Below are 14,428 nucleotides of genomic sequence, written 5' to 3'. Positions count from 1 at the left end.
TGTGGCTCTTTTGATGGCTGCATCTGGCTCACAGATAAATCTTTAATAAAAAAAGTAATAAAAAAAAAGAGAGAATAAATGGCCCTGGCTGGTTGGCTCAGCGGTAGAGCATCGGCCTGGCGTGCAGGAGTCCCAGGTTCGATTCCCGGCCAGGTCACACAGGAGAAGTGCCCATCTGCTTCTCCGCCCCTCCCCTCTCCTTCCTCTCTGTCTCTCTCTTCCCCTCCTGCAGCCAAGGCTCCATTGGAGCAAAGATGGCCTGGGCACTGAGGATGGTTCTGTGGCTTCTGCCTCAGGTGCTGGAATGGCTCTGGATGCAACAGAGCGATGCCCCAGATGGGCAGAGCATTGTCCCCTGGTGGGCATGACGGGTGGATCCCAGTCGGGCGCATGCAGGAGTCTGTCTGACTGCCTCCCCGTTTCCAGCTTCGGAAAAATGAAAAAAAAAAAAAAAGAATAAAAGGAGCCTGACCTGTGGTGGTGCAGTGGATAAAGCGTCCACCTGGAAATGCTGAGGTCGCTGGTTCAAAACCCTGGGCTTGCCTGGTCAAGGCACATATGGGAGTTGATGCTTCCAGCTCCTCCCCTCTTCTCTCTCTCTGTCTCTTCTCTCTCTCTCTCTCTCTCTCTCTCCCCCTCTCCCTCTCCTCTCTAAAATGAATAAATAAAAAAAAGAATAAAAAGAGAAGAAAACTATGTAAACAGTTAAAGTCCTAACTGAAACCTTTTCTCCTCAGAGAAAGGTGTGTATCATTTCCATGTTTGGTTCTGTACATTTAGAACACATACATATTCATAAATAATATATACTAGTATTATATCTTAATATTTATATTCTTTTTTTTTTCAGCAGTTGCATGTGGCAGAGAGTACTATCAAACTCCAGTCACAGATGCAAACTCTACTGGTGCAAGCAAAAGTCCTGCCATCGATATAGCACACTTCTGACACTCAGAAGTTCATTACGTGATTCTTACATTCTGCGTGACTTCTGCAACTTATTTTTTACTAATTGTTCTGTAAGGTTATCCATGTTTATGCATATAATTCAAGCTTATTCATTTTATCTGCTGAATAGTATTTCATTACAGAAATAAACCACACTTTATCCATTTTCTTACTGAGTGACAATTATTTATTTTTCTCTTTTTTGCAATCATAAACAGTTCTGCAATTATTATCTTTGTACATGTCTCATGTATAAGAATTTTTCCAGGATGGATCCTCAGAAATAGAATTCCTGACTCAGAGAGCATACATATTTTAAATTCTATTAGTTATTACCAAATTGTTCCCCAAAGTGGATATACCAATTTACATTTCCACCACTGGTATATAATATTAATTCTATGTTTATGGTAATGCTTTTAATTTCAGGTCTATTTTGTCTCATATATACTTTTATCAGCTTTGTTTGAACATCTCAACTTTTTTCTTTCTCCATTATCTCTGTGTTCTCCTTCTGAAATTCTGATTAGAATACAATTAGAGTTGCTCACTCTATCCTACATATAGTTTAAGAGTTCTTCCATATTTTCCATTACTTTCTTCATCTGTATTTCACTAGTACCCTGGTCACAAACTGTGGCCCGCAAGCCACATGAGGCTCTATGGCCCCTTGAGTGTGGCTCTTCCACAAAATATCATGTGCGGGTGCTACCTCGATAAGGAATATACCTACCAATATAGTTTAAGTTTAAAAAATTGGGCTCTTAAAAGAAATTAAAAAAAAAAAGAAATTTCAATCGTTGTACTGTTGATATTTGGCTCTTTTTTTTTTTTTTTTTTTTTTTTTTTTTATTTCTCTGAAGTTGGAAATGGGGATACAGTCAGACAGACTCCCGCATGCGCCCAACCGGGATCCACGTGGCATGCCCGCCAGGGGGCAATGCTATGCCCATCTTGGGGCATCTCTCTGCCGCAATCAGAGCCATTCTAGTGCCTGAGGCAGAGGCCACAGAGCCATCCTCAGCGCCTGGGCAAACGCTGCTCCAATGGAGCCTTGGCTGCAGGAGGGGAAGAGAGAGACAGAGAGGAAGGAGAGGGGGAGGGGTGAAGAAGCACATGGGCGCTTCTCCTGTGTGCCCTGGCTGGGAATTGGACCCAGGACTCCCGCACGCCAGGCCGATGCTCTACCACTGAGCAAACCAGTCAGGGCCGATATTTGGCTCTTTTGACTAATGAGTTTGCCAATTGTTTTACAGATGACTGTACAATTAAAATTTTTTTTCTTTATTTTCATTAAAGTCTAATTTCAATATTTTATTTCCAGAAATTATATTAAAATCTTAACAAAATCTTTGTATTACATTGTTGTATGTTGTTATGTAGTCATAATTTTATTCCTACTATTATTTCTTGTTACTCATTACAGATATTTATATTAAAATTGATATCTAATACCTTCAGTCTTTTCTGTCTTATTCTGTTTTGTATGTCCTAACTCATGTTAGCTTGCTTCTTTAGAAATTTGGTGTTTAAAATTTTGAAGCCCTAGCCAGGTAGCTCAATTGGTTAGAGAGTTGTCCTGATATGCCAAGGTTGCGGGTTTGATCCCCAATTGAGACACAAACAAGAATCAACCAATGAATGCATAAATAAGTGGAACAACAAATCGATGTTTCTCTCTCTCTCTCTCTCTCTCTCACACACACACACACTCTCTCTCTCTCTCTCTCTCTCTCTCTCTCTCTCCCTCAAATCAATAAATAAACATTTTTAAAAATAAAATAAAAATTTAAGCTCATATTTTTGGTAACTTTATCACCATGAATCTTTTGTTGGTTGAAATGAGGATGTGTACCTTTACAGGAGATTTGGACCTGCTTCTGCTTGAGAATACCTGCATCCCAAGTTGCCTGAAAACACATGGAATGTTAAATATTTTGGGGACCACATGGGCGGTCAGTATTCTGGCCTGAAACTTATATAAGGGACAGCTTCCAGTTTTAACTTTCAGAAAATACTTTATCTGTCCTTTCCCCAGAACTAGGATCAAGACAGGTGAGTCTTCTTACATTCTTCCTTTGTTGGCAGGTTTCGAATCAAAATTTTTAAATTTATTTGCTTATTTATTTGTTTAATTTTTCAGTCATGCCTGGAGAATGCTCCTTTCATGCAGATGTCTTTGTCCTTTCCTCTCATCCTAACTGGACCCTAGGGTTTGTTTCCTTCCCCTCACGTGTAACTGAGCGCATGAAGGTTTCACGTGATGAAATAAGAACTATCTTGGTAGAAAGATCTTGAGTTCAATTTAGACATGTTACATGTGTTTGTAAAACCACCAAAGAGAAATGACAAATTAGGTGGGCTTCAGGGTATAGCAAAGAGGTGAACATGAGAAGAATATTTGAAGCCTTGACTGTTCATGACGCTGGTTACAGGTGTGTGGAGTAAGAAGAAATACAGGAAAGAGACCAAGGAACTTCTACATTGAAAGCTAAGTGAAAAAGCCTTGTACAAACATAGAGTGTATATCCCATGCATGTTTTTAAACAACTTGAGTGCATATATAAATATCAAATTAACTCATATAAAAGCATGGAACTTCTGCTTTTGTTGTAATACCAGAGTTCTGCCACCAAAAGATTCATATTCAAAGTAAGCATCAGTGAGAGTTGAGTGAGCCTATCTGCTTTGGACAAGCCGTGTATTCTTTCACTTAGACTGCATCCATCATCTACAGTACCTACCTGGATAGCCTCTTCGTGCATTTAAGTTTGTGCCCTGGCCTAAGCTAATAGTCTCCATCATATTCTTGTTGAAGAGGACATGGACCTGGATGATGATGAAATAGAAAACAAACTTACTGGCACATTGATTGACCACTGATTGACTTTTCCAAGACTGGAAAAACATATGGGGTTCAATTTTCGATGGGAATAGTGGCAAAGGGGTAGGGTTCCTTGTATTTACATACAAGGCCCTTCATGGGGTTATAACTTCAAAGTGTTTGCAATGCTTGATATTGGCCCAGGTGGAATCAAGCACACAAGCCCATAAATAGGAAATATGGGCTAAGCCAAGTGACAACAAAAATGTAGATCTTTAAAGGTGTCTGTTAATGCCAAGGGAGGAGAGAGTTCACTCACAATAAGTTAGGAGGTGCATTAGATCCACCCATAACACTTGTTCCCAAAATAATCATTTAAGCATCTTTGTGGTTCAAGGGTTATAAGCAACTGCAGGGGAAAAAGAATCATCAGGTGAAAGTCAGGTTTATGTGACAGCATTAATATGAAACAAATGTTCAGAGAAGAGCTTGAGGAGTGAAGAGGTTTTGCTGATGATGGACTATGAAGTTGAGAGAAGCAAAACGAAAGTATCTCAGGAGATAGGAACAGTTGAAACACAAAGCAGAAATGGGTTTGTGTAGACCTTTATAGGAATCAAAGTGAGAGATACAGGATGATCTGTGAGTCTATGAATTTTTGTGGCATAATAGGGATAAAAAGCTTAATGAGATTTGTCCAGGTGGATTTAGTTATGACTGTTGAAAGGTAGGGGTGATTGATGGGAGACAGGGGTGTTCTCTCATCCTTACAATAGAGTTGAGAGTGCCTGGGAAACAAATAGTTCCTCTGAATGGGATCCTATCAAAGGAGAGAAAGGCTAGGAAGCATAGTTAGATTTCAGTGCTTAGAGCTTGCTCTCAGCTCTGGTAGAAAAGGGCAGTCTAATTTTTTATAAGCAATAGGGCAGAAATAATTAGATTAACTGGAATTATGGAAAACTCAATAGAAGGAACAAAAAAATATATCACTTATATAATTCAAGAAATTTTCTTTAAAAGATATAAATTCTGACTCTTAACATGGTTATATAATGCCCTTTATCAAAATATTTTATACAGATCAATTAACATCAAGAAAAATCCTGGTTATTTAAACTAAGGCCTTAGATAATTTTTCAGGCATCCATTTAGGCAGAAAAAAGACCTTTTTCTACCAGAAAGAAAATTCAGTCTGGCTTCTACCTTATCCACATAAAAATTAAAGAGAGAAGAAAATTGAGCAATTGTCACAGAATTTCTAAGGTAAAGAAATTGTGGCCCAAGGATTATATCCAGCCAAAGTGTCATTTATTATAAAGACAACAGGCAGATATCCTTAAACCTCAAAGAACTAAGAAAATGTATCACTAAAGATCCTTCTTGAAAATACTATTTATCACCTGATGTGTGGTGGCACAGCAGATAAGGCAATGATCTAGAACAGCCATCGGAAAATACATAATGCATATGAGGTATTTACATTCCGAATCATAACTGTAGCAAAATTACAGTTATGAAGTAGCCACCAAAATTATTTTTTGGTTTGGGGTCACCGCAACATGAGGAACTGTATTGCGAGGTCACGGCATTAGAAAGATCGAGAACCACTGATCTAGAATGTTGAGGTTGCTGGTTCAAAATCCTAGGTTTACCTGGTCAAAACACATGTGGGAGTTAATATTTCCTGCCCCTCCCCCTTCTCTCTCTTTCTTTCTCTCTCTGTCCCCTCAAATAAATAAAAGCAAAAATCTTTAAAAAAAAAAAGAAAGAAAATAGTATTTATCAATAAATTTTAGCCACTTTAGAAATAATCCATCAATAAAGGATTGAGAAATTGAGGAAGGTGGGTTAAAAAGTTTGCTTCTCAGCTTTAAAACCTATTTTAATAGACTATTTAAAGTCTTTTTCTTTTTTATATTTGGCCTTTGGAACTGCTTTTAGAAAAATACTGTACATATTATTCAAAATGTTTCTTAGGAAAATCCCTGTGTATAAAAGGAACAAATGACAGGACCTAATCAGGCTGAAATATTCTTTGATAAAGAGCAACAATTTAAAATAAAAAGCACAAATTTGGGAAACATCATAGGAAAAAAAGCTTTCACGTTTACTGTTTGTTTGTGTGTTTTTCCCTAAAGGGACATAAAATCAGGAACAGTGAAATTCTGGGAAGACCCTGGAACCAGATAAAACAATCTTATTAAGCCCTGAATCACTGTTAAACAGTTACCCAGCAACAAACAACCTCGTCATTTTCTCCAAATCTTCCACATTGCATATTTTTTTAACTATTTCATAAAACTAGGACTGACTGAAAAATTATGGAAAGAGGTGGGAAATAAAGAGGGCTGAGGGAGGGGGAAATCAAATATTACTGGCCTGCAAATTTGATCCAGATAATCAAAGGCTACACAGGTTAAGCAATTCAGGCCACAGAAAAATATGAAATAGTCTTACATACTCAGTCATCCGAAGATCAGGCTATAGGAGAAAAACAAATGACAAAGAAGCTGTAAAGTCTACAAGTAACAAAAGAGAATCAGAAACACTGGGTCAGGAAGGGATCTGGGCTTCAAACCCCCTCATGAATCAAACAAGCCAATAGGACCTGGAAGTCGAATGGTCAGGTCTGTGGCCCACTACGTACAAGTGCTGAGAAAAGTAGGCATCTTGGGTCTCACTCCTGGGTCAACCAGACTGTTTCATACCAAACACAGGTGTTGTTCAATGGCAACATGTGCCAGTAAGTATTATTAACTAGTCAGATTTGGATAGAACTAGTCAGAATGTCAAATACTCTCTGTTCTCCTAAGATATTAAATATTATAACACTTTTCTAGCAATTGGCAGCTTTAATTGGCTCTACAGATCTGGAATATGTTTATTACAGAAGTTTTATAAATCACTATTATTTTGATGGCCACAAACACATTTTTCACTACTTTCCTGTCAGTTGATCATAACTCTTCAGTGTAAACACCCTGGCAATCAAAATTTGAAGCACATATGGCCTCATTCTTAGGTGTATATATCTGTCTAGGAATTCAAACAACTTTAACTAAAGGGACCAAAATCACAGTCAATTTCTAGTATTGCCATGCCCATTAAAATATTGTTCTACCAACAAAATCCCTGTACATATAAAATCCCACTGAGCAACTATGCTTCTATCCCAGTGGCTGCTATGCTGAATGAACATCCGCAGATTGGGGGCCATAAACAAAAAGCATTCATTTCTCTGAAGCCTGGAAATCTGGGATCAGTATGCCAGCATGGCTTGGTTTCTGGTATCGGTGCCCTTCCTGGTTAAGTCCTCATATGACTTTTCCTTTCAGAGAAAGAGAAAGAGAGAGATAGACAGTGAGAAAGGTTGATTCTCTTTCTCTTTTAATAAGGACACTAATGCCATCATGAAAGTTCCATTCCCATGGCTTCATTTAAGCCTAATTACGTCCCAAAAGCCCCACCTCCTAATACCATCACAATGGGGATTAGAACTTCAATTTAACAATTTGGGGAAGGCACAAACATTCAGACCACAGCAGTGAACCAGTTATAAATCAATTTAAAAAAGAACCTTAGGATTAAATGAATATAAGTGAATACAGTAAACCCTTCATATCCATGGGCTCCACATTCTCAGATTCAACTAGCAGCATCAAAAATACTTTTTGAAATGTTGCTTATATGTGCTATGTAGTTAGCTTACGATGGTTGCATCTATACTAAAAATATACAGACTTCGGTTTTGTTATTATTCCCTAAGTAATAAGGTACAACAAGTACTTACATAGCATTCACATTATATTAGGTATTATAAGAAATCTAAAGATGATTTAAATTATGTAGGAGGATGTGCATAGGTTATACACAAATACTGTAACCTTTTTCAGAAGAAACTTGAGTACCCATGGATTTTGGTGTCTATGAGGGTCCTGTAACCAGTTCCCCACAGATACCATGGGGTAACTGTACTTTCTATAATACTAGAGAGATCATTCCATTTCAAATAGGTTAATTTAATCTTTTTAGAAGATCCTTTTGAGTTACAGAGTGGTTTAATAAACAGAGTAGAAAAAAACATGTTCTAAATATGGAATATGATGTAACAGAATTCTTGAATTTCATAGAGTCGGAAAAAATACCATGACTCTGAGCCTAGAATTGTGCTAAGTGCTTTATATAGGTTATATTATTTTAATTAAACCCCTATAAAATTGCTTAATTTATTATTGCTGTTTTAAAGTAGAGGAAATGTAGTCTTGGCAAATTGGAGCCATACACCCAAGGTAACTCTGACAAGTATCAAAACCAGGACTTGAAGCCGAGGTCCTGATTCTAGAACTAGGGTCTCAAATACCACCTTACTCTGCAGCGCATCTCAGAATTTCCATCTTTAGAGTAAACTTGGTTTTTCAAAAGACTGGTTTCATATTTGTTTTACCTTAGCATGCTGGATTTACTTTCTTTTCACAAAAACTTTAATCAGTAATTAGCACATTTATAAGCTAATAATTCAATTCACCATGATTTACTGAAGAGTTATAAAAATGCTATTATTGGTTATTGTTGATTATTAAATAATCGACTGATTCTCAGTTGAAGAAAACATGTTTCTTTTAGCTTTCTTTTTAGTTAATATGGCCTATTTAAGACAATACAGGGGGGTTTTGGGTTACTTATGACAGTCTTGACATATAATGTTTCGAGTTTACAATGTTCACTCCCATAAAAATTTAAAAAAAATTGAAACGTGTTTCAGCTTACGCCATCAGCATTGTACTTACGGACTACGTGGGCGAACTATTCTGGTTGTGCACGGCAGCAGATACACAGTAATGTGGCACATGAGTGAGGGAGTTGGCATTCGTCCCCTAGTACACATACCTATGCCATTTGGACTGTTAAAAGTGCAAGTGTTTTGTTTGTGTTGCTTTGGCAACTTTTTGGCTCTTATCATGGTTCCTAAACAAAAGTTAGAGCTACTGGCATCACATGGAGGAGAGCTTTCTGCTGAAGACCTCATTCAGCTGGATAAGCAGCTGATTGAAGAGGAAGAGATAGAAACCCCAGAACCCAAGAGGTTTACTACCAACGGTTTGGCAAAAGGTTTTTCTATGGTAGAGGATGGGTTTCAGGCTGAGGAACCCAGCGATGACAGATTTAGTGAGGTCTACAGAGCTGTTATGGATGCCTTGCAATGCTATAGGCAGATTTTGAAAGAGAAGAAGTCATCAACCTTCCAGACTATCCTAGAACAATTCTTTCAGAAGGTAGAGAGGTCTGCAACACATCCTGTATCCTCTACATCAGCTGCTTCTCGAAATGAAACACCTGTAGTACAAGTAGAATCATCTCCAGCATTTCCTGCATGTTTCTTAGACAATTCTGATTCACCTGACCCAGTATCTCCAGCACCTTCTGCAGGTTCTCCTGCCTCTCCAGCTTCCTCCTCCCAAATAAGTCACTCTCTCCCACCTTGCAATATCCCTCCTAGTGTGCAAGCCAACCACAGGAATAAAGGTAAGAAATTTTATGTTGTAGGTTATGATTTTACAACTGTGTTAGGATAGGTAAGTGAATTAGGCTAGGGTGTGTTTCAATTTACATGATAATTCGGGTTATATCACAGTCGTAGGAACAGAATTGTGTCATGAGCAATGTAGATTGCTATACATGAGGACCCCTGTATAGATTACTCAGTTTATGTGTACATATCAGTTAATGAAACACTGCAGTGAGGAAACTATTTAATTAATAAATCAAGAGTACAGAATTATCTAAACCAGGAAACAAGAATTTAATATAAATCTCAAGCTTTTGTATGTTATATTGAATTTTAATTTTGAATTAAATTTCAAAAAGCTCAAATGTGAAATAAATAAGAATGTGAGTTTTTAAAATTTTTTGCAAAAATATTAAATCTATTACATTCAATATTCCCATATTTTACTTAAGTCCATTAATGACAATCAGGAACACTTAAACAAAAAAGTATATACCAGACATTTTGAAAACTATGTTTGACTACATAATTTTTTATTTTTGGAATAAATGAAATATGAGTATATTTATAACACAATTTTTATTGCTTTTGAGAACCATTTTCAGTTTCCCAGAAAAAAATATCTTAACAATTAACTATTCAAAAACAACACTGTACACATTTTTTGTTTCTACTGCTTTCATTGTAGCTCCTCATAATAATTCCCCTTAAAACAAATAAAAAATTACAATTGGATTTTTCCAAGGCACCCTTAGATATATGAGAGAGGAAAGTTGAACATTTTTTTTATTATTAACATCTGAAATAATTTTATTGACTTCTGGGATACACTCCTTATTCCTTGGCAATCCTAACTTCTTGCTTATTATCTCTCTAAGACATAACTCTCGTTAAATATTTTTTAATTTGGCTGAAAGCTTCATCTTTCAATACCTTCATAGCATCCTTTCCAGCAATTCCTTGTGGTCTTACCTTGCCCTGTCTTTGCCAATCACTGCAAATTCTCCAGAATCTCAGTTTTGAGTGTCTTATTCTCCAACCACCATTTCTTTTCTGTCCAACTTGCTACCTCTAGTGTGCTAACTCCAAACATCCTTCTACTTCACTGGTATCTGAAATCTATCGATGCTACAACCTGTTTATTAATCTTCATGGTCAATCATTATTATCTATTCTTTGAATATATCTCAACTCCGTTCTCCATCTCTTGAAAATTTGTATGCATTTGACAAAACACCACCTGTAGTTAAATTCATTCACCTAGCTTTTCTGCCCAGCATCCATGCAATTGAATAATCCTGGGGGAAAAAATCTGCTGAACACTTGAATTTCAATAATCACAAAATTTCAGATGAGTTCCCCACCCTGGTTTTATTGAGATATAATTGACATAAACCATTTTATTAGTTTTAGGTGTACAACATGATAATCTGATATAAGTATATGTTTCAAAATAATTACCACAATAAACTTAATTAACATCTATCACCTCACATAGATTAGTTTTTTCTTGTGAAGAGATCTAATTTTTCAGCAATTATCCATTATAAGATACAATATTATTAATTTTAGGCACCAGGCTGTACATTACATCCCCAGGACTTATTTATCTTATAACTAGAAGTTTGTACCCCTTGAGTAATTTCACCCACTTCCCAACCTCTGCTTCCAGAAACCACCAACTTGTTCTCTGTGTCTATGTGTCCTGTTTTTTAGACTCCAGATATGAGATAATATTGTATTTATCTTTCTCTGTGTGACTTATTTCACTTAGCATAATACCCTCAAGTTGTTGTTTTAAGGGGACAAATTTTCTTCTTTTTTTTATGGCTGAACAATATTCCATTACCTATAATATTATATATGATATATATCATATATACCACATTTTCTTTATTTGTTGATGAATACTTAGGTTGTTTCTATGTCTTGGCTAATGTAAATAATGCTATATTGCAATTTTCATGAGGGTGAAGATATCTTTTTGAGATAGTGATTTTGTTTCCTCTGGATATATATGAGCTTTTAATGACACCTGATACTTCCCTACTTCATTCACACTGCCAGATTTTTTGATAATGATTTAAACCCTCTTCTGCTCAAACCTGTCATACCTTCTCTCCCAGTCTCAATCTCAGTGTCTGACTTATTTTTCTGATAAAATAGAAGCATTCAGGAGACAACATCCACATGTTCCATACCTACAACTACTTATATTCGAGCATCAGCAGTACGCATATACTCTCCTTTCTGCCCCTTACCCCTGTATAGAATAACTTCCCCAATTCATCTGAAGCCAGTCCTTCCACTGACCACCATCCCCTTTCTCAAAAACATCATTGCAGCCCCTCCCTCTCCTGCATCACTAGTACCCCCGCCCCCCAACACACACACTCTTCTCCATATCTTCCTGGATCATTTTACTGACATACAAACATTTTATTTTTATTTTCCCCATTCTTTCCATTTTGATAAGGTGCTTTGCTCATAAATCTCATTAATAACCTTCCCCCTACAGTCAGATATTTAGATAGCAATATATTTTGAAATAAAGTAACTCCATTTTACTTTTGTGCAGGTTTAAATGAGTTGTTTGGAGCTAAAAGGGAACATGAGTTAGTAATAAATGAAGGTCTCTATCTCTAAAGGAGATCTTAATGAGGAGGTATGCCTTATAAAATTATGTCCTGGTCCTACCTTTCTATCACTCCATCATGAATGGAATGCAACTTAAACAGCTGACTACTGCAAAAGCAAGGAGGAAGGAGCAATTGGGCAATCTGCTAGAGAAGTGTTTCCAGATGTGTCTAAGGAGCAATGTTAATAAGGACAGCCCCTTTCCTCAAGTTAATAGGGACAGCTCCTTTAATCTAAAGAATATCATCAGCAAATGATGAGGATTCCAGCAGCAAGGCAAATGAGCTCTTCAAGATAATGCTGTAAGTTCATGCAGGCTAAGGGCACGCACAAATAAAAACATGGTAAAGACTTTACTTTTAATCATGGCTCCTTCAGTTAAGTTGTGAAATTTAAAAGCAATCAGTTGGAGAGATCATTTCCTGGAAAGTAATTTCTATTTTTTTGACAATGCATTTGTTGGTTTGCTACTCAGACTAATTACAAAGCTTTATAAATTTATTTATGCCAACAGAATTGATCTTTTATGGAAAATAATAAGGAAATTGCCAAATGTAGTTCCATTGAAATTCTAGATATGTCTGGATTTCTTCTGTATTTTCAAATTATTTTATGCTTGACAATACTTTTCCAAGTTTCTTTCTTTTCTTTTTTTCTTTTTAAGTGAGAGGAGGGAAGATAGACAGACTTGTACATGAACCTCAACTATGATCCACACAGCAGTCCCCATCCAGGACCGATGCTTGAATCAACCAAGCTATCCTCAGCACCCAGGCCAACATGCAAACCAATCAAGCCATGGCTGTGAGAAGGGAAGAGAGAGAGAAAGGAGAAAGGTGAGGGGCAGAGGGAGAGAAGCACATGGTCGTTTCTTTTGCATGCCCTGACCCGGAATCAAATCCTTCATGTCCATACACTGTACTGACACTCTGTCCACTGAGCCAACTGGCCAGGGCCCCAAGTTTCTTTAATGGCAGATTAAGTCTATTAAAAATGTGTCTTCACATTTTAAGAAGAAAGAACAGATGCATTTAAAGGAGAGGAAGGTATGTGGACTGTTAAGCAGTGTTCTCAAGACAATGACTCAAAACATTCCCTAAAATGTAAGCTAGATAGAGTTGCTATCTCAATACTGTTTCTAAAATAATTAACAAAAATGTGTCTGACCTGTAGTGGCAGTGGATAAAGCATTGACCTGAAATGCTGAGGTTGCCGGTTCAATTCCCTGGGCTTGCCTAGTCAAGGCACTTATGAGAGTTGATGCTTCATGTTCTTCCCCCTTCTCTCTCCTCTCTCTTTAAAAATTAATAAATTAAATATAAAAAATGTTTAAAAATGATAATTAACAAAAATATCAAAATAATCAATATTCTAAATATGACTAAGGTCATTACCTATGTTTTTAAAATGAATTTTATTTGTACTTTCTATTACTTCCAGGTTGAAGTCTAAACTCCTACACATGCTTTAAAATCATCAGGACTTCATTTACCTATCCCACTTTGTATCTTGTCATTCTCTGGCTCAATTGTACAAATGTAATGTTCCAAGCAAATTGAACTCAATTTTATTTTCCAAATATACCATGCTCTCTCTTCTCTCTTGATTATTGCATGTTCTCCATCTGAAAGATGTTGCCTCTTCATTTTACCTATTTATCTTAATATACTGTAATTGCTTATCTACAAGGTCCATGTGTGCAGCGGTCTCTAACTCATCATTATAGTCCTAGTAACACAACCCAAAATTTAGGGATAGATTTTAAAATATATTGATACAAACTATCACAAATATTATCTCAAAGATATGCTCAGCCCTGCCCAGTTGGTTCAGTGGTGGAGCGATGGCCCAGCATGTGGATGTTCCAGGTTCAATTCCTGGCCAGAGCACATAGGAGAAGTGCCCATCCGCTTCTTCACCATTCTCCCTCTCCTTTCTCTCTATCTCTTCCCCTCCCTCAGACATAGCTCCATTGGAGCAAAGTTGGCCCGGGCACTGATAATGGCTCCATGGCCAACCCCTCAGGCTCTAGAATGGCTCTGAATACTGTGGGGCAACACTCTAGATGGGCAGAGCATTGCTCCCTAGTGGGCATGCTGGGAGGATCCCAGTGGGGCACATGTGGGAGTCTGTCTCTCTGCCTCCCCGTTTCTCATTTCAGAAAAATATGGAAAAAAAAAGATATAATCATCACACATTTTTGTGAATGGGTGAATTCAAAGCTATTATCACTTCATTTTACAAACAAGGAACACAAGAGTCAGGGAGGTGAAATAACTAGCCCAGAAGAGACTGATAAAAAGCAGTAACAACAATCTGATTCTAGATCTTCATATTATAAACCATATACTTGTGTTATGTAAAACATCTAAATTAGCTATTGTGTTTGAAAACAAGCTCTGAAAACATGAGTGGTAGGTGTGAAAGTATGCATTGATTCCTAAAAACTTATTAGTGATCTTGGAAATTACCCAGCATTCAGTGACATGTACTTACACTGGTACTTTGATAAG

Source organism: Saccopteryx leptura, chromosome 9, assembly GCF_036850995.1.
Source record: "Saccopteryx leptura isolate mSacLep1 chromosome 9, mSacLep1_pri_phased_curated, whole genome shotgun sequence".
Classification (NCBI taxonomy): Eukaryota; Metazoa; Chordata; class Mammalia; order Chiroptera; family Emballonuridae; genus Saccopteryx; species Saccopteryx leptura.
This window is presented reverse-complemented; position numbering follows the sequence as displayed.